Source organism: Erigeron canadensis, chromosome 7 (assembly GCF_010389155.1).
Source record: "Erigeron canadensis isolate Cc75 chromosome 7, C_canadensis_v1, whole genome shotgun sequence".
Taxonomy (NCBI): Eukaryota; Viridiplantae; Streptophyta; class Magnoliopsida; order Asterales; family Asteraceae; genus Erigeron; species Erigeron canadensis.
In genome coordinates this window covers 21,066,103-21,079,494 of record NC_057767.1, presented here as the reverse complement: position 1 = coordinate 21,079,494, position 13,392 = coordinate 21,066,103, and the positions used below count along the sequence as shown (strand labels likewise).

At 36.1% G+C, this 13,392-nt stretch overlaps 1 long non-coding RNA gene across 1 annotated transcript; it reads left to right on the top strand.

Annotated features, from left to right (window-relative positions):
* Positions 1-11,634: 11,634 nt before the first annotated feature.
* Positions 11,635-13,392, top strand: LOC122608321. Its single transcript, XR_006325209.1, has 2 exons — positions 11,635-11,755; positions 13,020-13,392. It is a non-coding gene; the product is annotated as an uncharacterized LOC122608321 (long non-coding RNA).

The following is a 13,392-nucleotide window of genomic DNA, read 5'->3' as shown; positions in this document are numbered from 1 at the left end:
CTTACCCCCTTTTTGTCAATAAAGATCAGTCAAAAAATACAAGTTCTCAAACTCAAAATGCTACCCCAATGGCATCCTTGCCAGTCACATCCTTGTCGGTTACACCCCTACCACTCGGGAGTAACTTGGTTACCCCAGATAGTCAGCCCATCCCTGGCTCATCAAGGACAATCACTATGCAAGAAAACCAACTTGTAGAATTACTAAAGTTTGTGGGGGAGTCCTCTCAAAATTCTCTTCAACCACCAACCACTCCCACTTTACCAACACAACCTAACCAAGAGTGGCTGTCACAACTAATCAATGCTCTAAAACCTTCTCTAGCTCCAACTCCAACTCCCCCACCACCAACCTCTATGGAATCTTTAATGAAATTGATGGTTGAGCAGCTTAAAAAGCAGCAACAACCCAACCTGGAGCCAACACCACCATCGAACCCGACTCTGGAATTGCTAAAAATGCTGAAAGTATTATCAAGGGTGGAGGAAGGAGAGAGAGCTCAAACTATAAGCATTCCAAGGTTGGCAGTGAAGTCAAGGTTCTGTGATTGGATTGCTGAGTGCCCATTCCCTGATTAAGAATGCATTAACTGTCAATCAGGTTAAGTGTCCCAGGGAAATCTTGAGCACTGAGAAAGTTTGTGCAACTTTCAAGCCTCTTTCCCCGATGAAATTTATATCTGGGAAGAAGAACATGGACGAATATTGTGAATTCCATGAAGATTATGGTAATGACACAAATGCATGCAAGCAACTCAAAAAAAATCAATAAGGCAGTGAAGGAAAGAAAATTGGAACATTTAGTCGCTGGAGCTAAGGAAGGAAGGAAGGATGAGGTAAAAAAGACATTTGCATGGCAGAAGAAGAGTAAGGATGATAATGATCCAGGTCTAGCAGAAGGCTATGTTGAATGATCATGGAAGGGGATTAAAGCCACAAAGGTATGCCATGATGGCAGCAATCATCCTTCTACCCTAACTATGTTGGTCACCCATCTTTCCTTTATCTTCAAAAATCTATCATTTAAGTGCTTCTTTGAAAATGACAGTTAGTCTAGTCATGTATCCCAACTTTGTCACTAATGAACTTATCGTTTTACTTACAAGCATGGCATTTCAAACAACTCTTCACATATAAATCAAAGTGAAAGGGTAATCCGGATTGCTAAGCATGAAGAAAACCCTTCATTTAAGCAACTTCCTATCCGGATCATAAAACCCAAGTGCCTATAAGGCTAAGACATACAAGTCCAGGTGCTCAAAAGAGAAAGCATGACTTATATGGGAATATTTTAATAAGTGCAAGGCTAGCAAACGAAGAAGCTAACAAAGTGATCCTTTGCCAGAACTTAAAAAGTTTTCATATTGCTCATCCATGGAAAAGTGGAAGATACTTCTCATAGGGATGTTATAAACACAAAATATATGTGTATAGATATATATGAAATAAAAACATTTTATATCCTTCTCATCCACGGGATGAAAGGATAGACATTTCTCATTGGGGAGTGATAATATGTGACAATATTAAAGGAAACTAAACAAATAGTGTTCGTCACACCTAGAATATTTATTCATCCTTAACATTCATCAGATGAATGGATAAGTACTTCTCATTGGGAAGTAATAAAAAGGAGATCACTCCATCATATATATTTTACGTCTTCGTCATTCATTGGATGAGAAGATAAGCGTTTCTCATAGGGAAACAACGCGCATAAAAATTATTCATATGATAAAAAGGCAAACACTTCTCATCGGGAAGTTACAATTCTCGCGAGTAAGAAATAATAAAGTTTTAGAGAAAAATATGTATGTATACATATATCTTGTAAGACCCAGACGTGGGCAAAGAAAAAATAAATTTCAAAATGCATGGGAAGATTCTAACAGGTCTACCTATCGACATCTTGGTCATTTCAATATGCCCGAGGTACAAACATGGTGTGAAGTATATATCCACACAAAGCACATTCCTTATTAATATCCACAACTAAATGTCCGAGAAGACCTCATGGGTTAAGACTTATAGATCCCTAAACCTCTCGTGACACATCTGTGAGGGAACTAAAGGAAGAGAATCCTTTCCTTCTTCACATTTGATAGCATGGATATGCATGTGTGAGAAAGAGTCACTCGTATTCAAACACACACAAACGAACATATATTTATATATATATATATATACAATGATGTAAAATTAGTGGAAAATATATTACAATGTCAATGACAACCACATTTATATAACAAATTAGTTATATAAGTCCATGACAACAAAGTTATGATGATGACAGAATAAGTGTCACTTTCATATATGCCATTCGACATAGGACTTACACAAGGTGCATACATTTTGCAAAAGATATATTTACAAGGCATGGAGGTGCAAATATGTCATACAAAGGTTATATATTTGACACCTCACATACATGAAAGAAAGAGGTGCAACAAAGATGTCATGTCCAACCACCTAGTCGAAAAGAACGTCAAGGCTCGGAATAAAGGAAATCCTTGAACCAGACCTACAAAAGGCGAGAAGCTTGTTAAAGTTTACATACAAAATCTTATTATATGTAAACTTGGGGGGATTTGATCGTGTATAGATATCCACGACAATAAGGATGTGTCATGAGGGGATACTCGAGTAATGGATGATGCTCGAGTAATAGATGATCCCCAAGTTATGACCTTATGCTCATACTTGCTCTAGTAATGATTCTCATGCTCATGCCTTGCTAGAATAGCACATGGCATGAGCTATGACATGCCTCGCTAGAATAGCATGAGCTATGACATACCTTGCTATAATAGCATGAGCTATGACATGACTTGCTAGAATAACATGAGCTATGACATGCCTTGCTAGAATAGCATGAGCTATGACATGCCTTGCTAGAATAGCATGAGCTATGACATGCCTTGCTAGAATAGCATGAGCTATGACATGCCTTGCTAGAATAGCATGAGCTATGACATGCCTTGCTAGAATAGCATGAGCTATGACATGCCTTGCTAGAATAGCATGAGCTATGAAATGCCTTGCTAGAATAGCATGAGCTATGACATGCCTTGCTAGAATAGCATGAGCTATGAAATGCCTTGCTAGAATAGCATGAGCTATGACATGCCTTGCTAGAATAGCATGAGCTATGAAATGCCTTGCTAGAATAGCATGAGCTATGATATGCCTTGCTAGAATAGCATGAACTATGACATGACTTGCTAGAATAGCATGAGCTATGACATGCCTTGCTAGAATAGCATGAGCTATGACATGACTTGCTAGAATAGCACATGGCATAGGCTATGACATGCCTTGCTAGAATAGCACGTGGCATGAGCTATGACATGCCTTGCTTGAATAGCACATGGCATGAGCTATGACATCCCTTGCTCGAGTACATGTCATATTTTATAGCTCAGTAAAATATAATATCTTAGCAGGCATGAGAACAAAGGTAACCTTGTACATAAATTATACATATGACATATAAACATAAATATTCATATGGATAATCAATACATGTCAAGCTACAGTCTTTACAAAGAAAAGAAAACTGAAAACATTAGAATCCTCGAAAGTGTTTGTCACCTTTCCAAATATACTTTCTATAAAAGCTCAATTCAATGCCTGTCAATATAGACATTCAATTCAATCGCATTCAATGCTTACAGTCAATCAAGAATCAATCATATCATATTCATCACACAATCACTGCCACCTTAGACTCGCTAAGAGTTTGTTAGGTTCGCACTGATTTATCAGGAGTTATAGTGATTGTGCCCTAATCTTAATCCGTCACTGAACTGATCAATTTAAGTTCAAACACCGATCTTGAAGCCGAGAAAGCTAAGGTGATTGAGCTGCAGAAACAGGTGGATGACCTTGAATTTGTGATTTATGACTCTAACTATAGAAATAAAACAATGGGAGAAGAGTAGGAGGCATCCTAAGCGAAACTATCAGCAGCAGAAATAGCCTTGTTACAGAAGCAACTTGATTCTGAGAAAGAAAAGAATCTTGGATTGCGTTTTTTAATAAAAAAAGAAATAAAAAATGCAAGTGGTAACCGGCTACTTGTTGTGTTGCAGGTTGCCTGTGTTGAATAACCCAAAAAACGTAGTTGGTTACACTGAATAACAAGTCGAGTAGTAGGGTACATTGCATAGCCTTTTTGCCATAGTTGGATACATTCTCATGCCTTTATCCCTTTATTAATTTATTGATAATATAATAGCTTCGTTAAATTAATAAAAAAATCTCAGTTCCAACATTATTAATTACACTCTAAATAATCGTATAGAAGTGAATACTACACATCTTAATCCGATTTATACTTACATAGAATAACATTTTCAATGAAAATCCAAACATATATGTCACCTCCAAAGATCAAACCATAACTTATACAAGTAACAAAATCTTCAAATGCATCTGCCATCCATGTTAAGTTGCTTAAATTAGATAAATGATAATTGTACGACGGTACCAATATTTTTTATTAATCTACCGGGAGATATTAGTTTTGTTGCATAAAATACAAGTCAATGTTGTGTATGTGTGGTAGCTTTAGTGATACAATTATCACTTCCCTAAAAATTAATATTGGTAATACTCAGTAATATATTTTTCTTATGTCAAAAAAATTCTCCAACTAAATCATAACATGTAATAAAATCAATTAATAGAACTACAGGAGAGAATTCATGTTGATGGTTTTAGCAAGATTTTTCAAAATAAATTTTAGAACGATTAACCACTTTCCGTTAACTGGACCATTATTTCTCAACATATATATTAGAGAAAATTTGAATATAAAGTTCTCATATTTAATCCTTCACATATCAATTTTTTTAGATTTGTTATATCTATACTCCCTTATAAACGATTACTCAATTCAAATTTTTAAAAAGGAACTTAACAAACCCTAACTACTCTTTATATCTTTAATAAAATTATTTATAACATATATCATAACCATTAATATTAGTACACTAAAACTTTTACATCAATTAAATTTAAACTAATAATCATTGGGAGTTCTAAGAGAGTGCATGTTGGCTGAAAGACCTGGGATCGAATCTCAGTTCCTCATGGTCTAGGGCATTTACCTTTTTGGACGCGTGTGAGCGTGTTATCGCACCCTTGGTCTCCAGGGGTGCCTTCGGGTTTCAACCGCTAGCATACTGCCCGCTTAGATGTCACTGTTAGGGTTCGAACCACTAACAAACTAACACACCGTTTTAAAAAAATAAAAATAATCACACTGTCACCACTACCGCCATCTCCACTACTCTTTTGCGTTAGCATCGTTATTATCGTCGTCATCAATACCATCCGTCATCTTCATTACAATGTTACATCGTGCTGCCACATGGCTAACAATAAATAAATGACACGAGCACATGAAATTTAAGTTAAAATGTAATGTGATTACAATCAAATTTTCTAACATGACTATGACTAGTCTAGGTTAAAAAAAAATATTAATCATTGGATTAAATAGGGAAGCGATTCCCTCAAGTTCCCTAAGGGTGGGGGAGAGCTTTCCCACTCCTCCCCTCCCCTCCCCGATTTTTCTTCTCCTCCCCTCCCCTCCCCACCCTTTTCTATTTAATTTCATTTCTATTTATTTTTATTTTAAATAATAACTAAAACTAATTTTAAATAATAATAATAGTTTTAATAATATATTGTATAGAAAAACAAAAAAAAAAAATAAAAATTGAACTAGTATTATATATAGTTTAAACTTTAGGAGTATAAATTATAAAATTAAATTAAATTAATAAAATATATATACAGATGGTCACGAGTGGATCTTCAGTCTTCTTCCTAAAGATTCCCTGCAAACATATAGATATACTATATGTATATATACATCGAAAATGACAGCTGGTGTAAAAAAAAAAAAAAAAGCAATGGTCATCAAATCGGCAGGGAAACCAACACCACCCTCCCCAAATTCCTCCCCACCCCACCGGTACTGGTTGGACGGGGCGGTGTTCAAACTGGTACCGGTCCGGTACCTATCCCCTCCCCTACCCACTCCGTCCACCCTAATATGATTAGTAGTATTGAAAAGATCTCAATCTTTGAATTAAATTTAAATGTCAAAATTAAATATAATATTTAAATCTTGAGCTTATATTTAATTCAAAGGGTTAAAAATTTTAAGGGTTAAAAATTTAAGATGTTTTTAACTTGATCATAAAAACATCTTAGAGAAAATCTTTAAAGTTAATGGTCAACGTTAATTTAACTTTAGCCATTGATTTATGTGTCTAACTTTGACCCGTGATCCTCACCCGAGTTATTACTACTCTATGAATGTAAAGAGACAACAATTTTCTTTGTTCACCACGCTCCCCAACGTCCAGAAATTAGTTGCAGAAAAATGATAATATTGAAATTATAAAAGGAAAAACCCAAAACATACCATAAATTTCTTTACCAAGAATTAGGGTTACGAATTGAACAAAGGGAGCATACAAAATTTTCTTACAGGTACTGATTTCTCTTAGTAGTTAGTACTAAATCATATATTCAGGGTAAGTTTATTGCAAGCATCGTTATTGTCAATTAAAACTAAAAGTATATATTTTTTGTATTTGTTATAATTGATTTCTATAGGAACAAAAAAGTACCCATTTCTATCTTTCAGAGATATAGGGAGCTGAAACGTAGAACGCCTTAACCCTCTTCTAGAGTGAGGATCGAACCGTTTACATTTGATTACATGACATTGTGAAAAACTAATTAGGTTTTTTTATTCTAGTTTTAGCTGTTGCATTTGCTAGTAATTTGTACATTGTTTTTGTTCCAGTGCATCTATTATTGAGATGAGTGTCAGAGTATCGAGTGTTAAACTGAATAAACTCCTAAGTGTCTTGTTAGTGTACTTCTGCAAGTTGAAAATACCCCGTCCCTTTATTTTTATCTATGTATCGTGTGTGTGTGTGTGTGCGCGCGCGCCCCCATTTGTGACTCCCGTTAGTTAGTTTAAGGTATCCTAAAATGTAATTATTGAAGTAATGGATTTCTGCTTTAGCAATCTGGTCCAGTCCGATCCAGAACCTGAAACGAATAAAGAAACAGTTAATCTTGCTAAGGGAGAAGGATCTCCTCACATTGATCGGGCTCTGACATGATGATAAGAATATGATTAACTTGAGTGTTAAAGTGTTGTTACCATGAGTTTGTCTTAGTATTTGTAGACATTATTTTGGGCAATAAACCGATAGTTAAGCTTTTAGTCTTAGGCTGAAGTTATACGTTCCATGTGATTAGTGGCGTTTCCTGCGTGTGGTAGTTGTCATCAATTGGTTCTGTGTTTCTGTCCATCAATCAACGTTCTTCCCTGATTCTGATTTGGGTGCTCGGTTTGCTTCGATAGCTAGGTAACCTCAACAGGAATGTTTGTCATAAGGATCGAAGCTCATCTGGTTCACATGTTTTTGTTTTGGTCTTAATTGCGGTTTTGTATATAAAAACATGGAACTAAACTCAACTTGTTGTAACACATCCCTGCGATTTGGATCAGATAATTGGCTGTTTGAAAAAAAAAACTATATGATTTGTACAAGATGATAAAAGCCCATGCTGGGACATTATGGTGCTTTCTAATAAGTATTATATTTGTTTGCAGGTGTCCATCATGCGTAGATTGGTTGCTAATGAAGACGGTGTGGGTCATGAATTCAACCATCATGAAAGCATTCTTAATGAAACTGACAGAATGGATCTAGAAATACGTGCCGAAGTTGCTCTTTTGGAAACAAGGGTTATTGAGGTTGAAGCTCAGGCGAAAAAGCTTAAGTCCGCTGTTGTACATCTCCAAAGGCAGATCTACGTCTTTGGCTTTGTCTGTCTGATTCTGTCAATGTGTGTTTGGTTTCTGTATTCAAATATATTCTAGTATGCTTAGTTCGCTCGTGTATGTAGTATGTTGTACTAATGTAGTGATTACCATCTCGGAATGTTAGACGAAGGAAAATGATAAGATGGATTATTATCAGTTTTATCTTATAGATATTTCTCTTGTTTTGGATTATTTTTCTTTTCTCATTCTCTTTTGGAACGGTGAATTAGTTTTTTCTTGACAAAGTAAAAATTACAAAGTGTCCAAACTAAATAAGTATTCTTGGTTATGTTCTCTGTTTGAGTAATGATACCTTTTTAGGCATAGGAACACATTTGATAGATCACAACTTTGTTGCAGAAAGTTTTCAGAACAAGATAACTACAAGATACAATGCTAGAAAAATGAAACAAAAATGACTAGGCAGGGCCTAAAAGAGGAAAAAGGGAACTTCTAGTATAGAACGAAACAGATAGAGATACAGAAAGGAACCATGGAAGTATATGAGTACCTATAGAAGATAACAGAGAGTGTATGAAAAACGGGGCATAGAGCCAATAACGACGAATTGGTGATCTGAACCTGCCGTTCATCCCTTAACCTGATTAATAATTGGATACATTGTGCTAAATGGGTCTCTTTTCTTTTTTGGTTGGCTCCCGTGATACTTTATGCAGCATGTTTATATAGGTTATAGAGCAATCTCTTCATAAATATGTATTTTAAGCAAGGGATGAGATCTCACACAACATAATATAATATTATGTAATATGATAGAAATCTATCATCTATAATTTATAAACCCTTATAAATATATTGAAATTTTATTCAAGGTAATTTAAGCATTTTTTTCAATATTCTCATATTGTCCATAATTTACACATTATTTTATATCTCCAAAAACAAACATCCCATCATGATTTAACACACAGTAACTTCTTTCTCTATTTATTATTTACACATGCATATCACTTCCTCCCTCGTATATACTTATTTATGTGATTTGTTAAAAGATGCTAGTCTAGATCAACATCTAACATAAATTATTATATTATGTTTTCTAGGAGATTTAAATGGAGGGGGCGATCGGCAATTTGAACGGTGGATCGAAAATCGACGTCAAGAGAATAGTATTTCCCATATCCTAGAAGGATTAAGAGTAAGTGCATATGGATCACTTATCTTGTATTTGTGACTCGATTATATCCAATGCAATAGTGTAGTGAATGTAATTTACTTGGCTTGAATGTCTTGTGATGGGGTGTTTATACAAAACCCTTTTTGTCGTCTATGGACCTAAGTTGAGTTGTAATACCCGAGCGTCATGCATTGAAGTGTTAATGGCTAGATTCGCAGACGATGGTCCGGAGAGAATGACCCCGCAGGATGACCCGGAGAGGATGATCAAGTTGGATGACATAGAGAGGCCGGATGACCTAGAAAGGATGATCCTACTAGAATTTGGGAGAGATCTGTCTTGCCTTAGTTCAGTTAGTTTCCTTATTGCCATTCCCTTACACCTTGCCTTAAGTCTTGCCTTTCCTTTAAGCCTTCAATTGGTTACATTTGTGATACGTGATTACGTGATTTCTTCCAAATCTAAACATAGAGAGGTATCTCAAATATATTTGTATCTAAACTTACATTAAGCTTACCATGCCCTTGTTGTGGCCATCTTAACATGCATGTTAGTACATACCTAAAACATAATGGATACATATATTCATTCATGTAAAAACTAAAAACTAGAAGAATATACAAACTTGAGGTCGATTAATCCTATATCATACTAGAACAAAAACACTATTTGTTCACATTTTTAAAAAAAGTATGCAAAATTTGTCGGTTTTTAAAAAGTGTGCAAAATTTGTTGGTTCACATTTAAAAATGTGTAAGAAAATTCACATTAAAAATGTGAATAAATTTTGGATATAAACAAAGCTAGATTAAAACTAGATTGAGCATGAAAAGTGGAGCTCAATCACAAAAGGGGTTTAACCACGAAAATCATCATGATCTCTTACTAAGTAGTGCAAACCTAATAAATTATTCGCGAATCTAAGGTGTATGATGATTTTCCCATAGAGATGTATCGATCTATGAAGGATATTAGTAATAGATATGTATTTCTGTATAATGATTGTTGATGATGATGATTGTATATGAATGTACTGCTGTTGTATATTCTCTGCAGTTGCAGAGAATGTTATATGTGTGTGTGAATTGATTGTATATGGAATGAGAGAGAGTCCTCTGACAACCAATGATAAGATATATTTATAGACTGTCAGATTAGGGCAACTTATATTCGGCCGTGCAGAAATGGGCCTTGGCCCTATACCTGATACGAAATACTAGATATAGAATGTTCCAGAGTACGTGTCAGCCACTCATATCATAATTGTAAATATGATGTAAGTTGGGAAAAGTCAAGGAACTTTCTTCACTGTTCCATTCCATTTAAACCGCACCTGGAGGTTCGTGTGTTGGGCTAGATCCAATGTTAGTCAACTTGGGCCTGGCAGTTAGGGTTCGCTCCCCTCAATTAAGCTTTCCATTTTACCAAAGGTTTACTTCCCTGCCTTGGCTCGCTGTCTCCCATCAGCCTTAACACTTGTCTCCCAATGCTCGACAACTCCCTAGCAGGGGGCCCTTATTAAGGTTTGCCAACCTCCCTCTCTTTGCTGGCTTTCACATTTAGCTGGAGATGGGGCCCATTCCTGGGTTCGACACCTAGGCTTTGCTAGATGTGGGTCTCACTCCAACCTTCCTGCCTCTCCTTGCTTTGTCTTTAGAGGATGGCTCGCCAATTTCCAACTTTAGCTTCGTCCCTCTCTCTCTCCTGACTCTCTCTCTCTCTCTTGAAATCCAACGGGAGACCTAGGTTGGGGCCCACATCCCATTCTTGAGTTTCCTTCCTTTCCCTAGTATTTTTCCCTTCTCTCTCTACTCTCTCTCTCTCTCCCTTGATTCTTGACCTAGGCTGAGGCCCACCTCGAGAACCAGCCTTCTTCCTCCTTAACTTCGGCTGGGACTACTTTGTTCCGATCCTTAATATATATATTATTATTATTACTTCTTACTTTCCTTGTAGACTTAAACACTCTTTGCTGGACCGATTCTCTTTCTTTCCTCGAGTCTCGTCAAGATTTAGCTAGGGTTCTGATCAAGAGTCATACTATATATTATATAATTGGGATCGATCTTGGATAGCTCATCAGATCCAAACGTAACTCATTGAATAAACTGATGTACGTTGCTCAACCGAAGCCTCCAAACGATGAATGAACTGATTGTCTTGTGTCAGTGACATCAGTTTTAGAGAAGCAACAAGCATTGGCAGGGTCAAAACCTGACCCGACCCAGCAAACCCGAAACACGACAATGCAACAAAATCGAACTCGTGATCTCTTCTGTTACCCCTATTCGGCAGGTCGGTTTGGGTGGGTTCGGTTCAGTTATCGGGTTTAAGGGAATTTATTCATCACATATCAAAACCCGAACCAACCAAACCTAAAACCCTGAAGTGCAACAAAATCAACCCGTGACCCGCCCCGTTACCTATCGGAGGAGTCGGTTTGGGTTAGGGTTGGGTGGGCCTGAACTGGGTCTCAAGTTTTCGGGTCATGTGCTTATCCCTAACCGGCAACCTACGGCCTCAACAGTTGGCATGGGTCTCACATAAATATTTTTTGAGGGATCAAAATATTAAATTTACATAATATAAGGGTCATAACTAACATTTCCCAAAATATATTACTACTCTACGAAAGAGAAGAAAATTAAAACACTGAAATTGAAAAAACAAAAGAAGACAGGAATTATCCTAAATTTGCCCAAGAATCAGGGTTACGACTTACGAATCGAATAATTGATCATACCATTTTTCTTACAGGTACTGATTGTTACTTATAATTATTATTCATTCATATTTACAGAGTAATTTTATTGCAAGCACCGTTATTGTCAATAAAAATTAAAATTATTTTTCTTTTTGCATTTATTATGATTGATCAGTATAGTTTAGTAACAATCGTTTCCAATTCCGTCTTTCATGCGGTATAAAAAGGTGAGCTATAGATAGCGTACATCCACCTAAGGTAGAGAGGCTGCTTTCGGAAGGAATTCCGGCAATTTGTAGGACCGAATCCTTGGACATTAAAAAATTAATTAGGTTTTTTTTTCTTTTTAAATTTATTTGTTGCTTTTGGCGTTACTTACCATATTTAAACTTTTGTTATGTGCCTCTCTAGGTTATTTTGGTTTTAGTAGCTTGTACATCGTTTTCGTTATAGTGTATGTGTATGAGTGTATCTATTATCTTGATTTGAAGATCAATTATGATTTTTTAGATTTGGAAAAATCAGTTTAGTAGAAGCTGGTAACCCGTATGAACTAATTATTGAGAAGTGTCAGAGTATCGAACGTTAAACTCCTAAGTGTCTTGTTACATCATTGTGTGTGTGTGACTCCGGATATTTAGTTTACGGTATCATTAAGTTTAAGTGTTAATGTAATGGATTTCTGCTCCAATAACATGGTCCTGTCCGATCCAGAACCTGAAACGAATAACAAACTGTTAGTCTCACTAAGGGAGAAGGATTTACGCATCTTGACTGTGTTCTGGCATGCACATAACAATGTGATTAATTTGAGCGTTAATCGTTAAACTGTTGTAACCATGAGTATATCTTAGTATTCATAGGCATTATTTTGGGCAATAACAAATAGCTAAGCTAAATACATGCTCTACCTTTTAGTCTTAGGCTGAAGTTACTTAGTAGTGTTTGACTTTGTCTGTTAGCTGTCATCGATCTGACCATCTTGTCGAACATCAGGATCTTGTGTTTGTGTCCAATGGTTAGCGTCCTTCTTTTCTGATTCAGATATGGAAGATCTGGTTTGCTATGGAAACCAGGTTACCTAAATTTTTCGTAAGGATCAAAGCTCATATGGTTCACATGTTTTTCTTTTGGTCTTCATTGTGCTTCTGTATATATAAAAACATGTAAATAAACTTGACTGGTTGTAACATGTCCCTCCGATTTGAATTTGATGATTGGCCACTTGAAAAGAAAACTATATGTTTCAGTACAGGATAATTAAAGCCCATGCCGGGACATTGTGTTGCTTCTAATAAGTATAATATTTGTTTGCAGGTGTCTATTATGTGTAGATTGGTATCCGGTGAAGACAATCTACCCGATGAACTCGAGTTTCATGAAGGCATTTTAAATGAAACTGACAGAATGGATCCAGAAATCCGTTCCCAAATTGCCCGTTTGGAAGCAAGGATAACTAGGGTTGAAGCTCGGATGGAAAAGCTCGAGACCAGTGTTGCATATCTGCGAAGGCGGATGTATGTCTATGGCTTTGTCTGTCTGATATCTGTCTTGTATGTGATATTCAAATAAATTCTAGTATGATTAGTTCATTTTTCCAATCTTGTGTGTGTAGTAATGTACAAATGTAGTGATTACTATCTTGTAATGTTAGACGAATGAAAATTAAAATGATCAGACAGATTAGTTA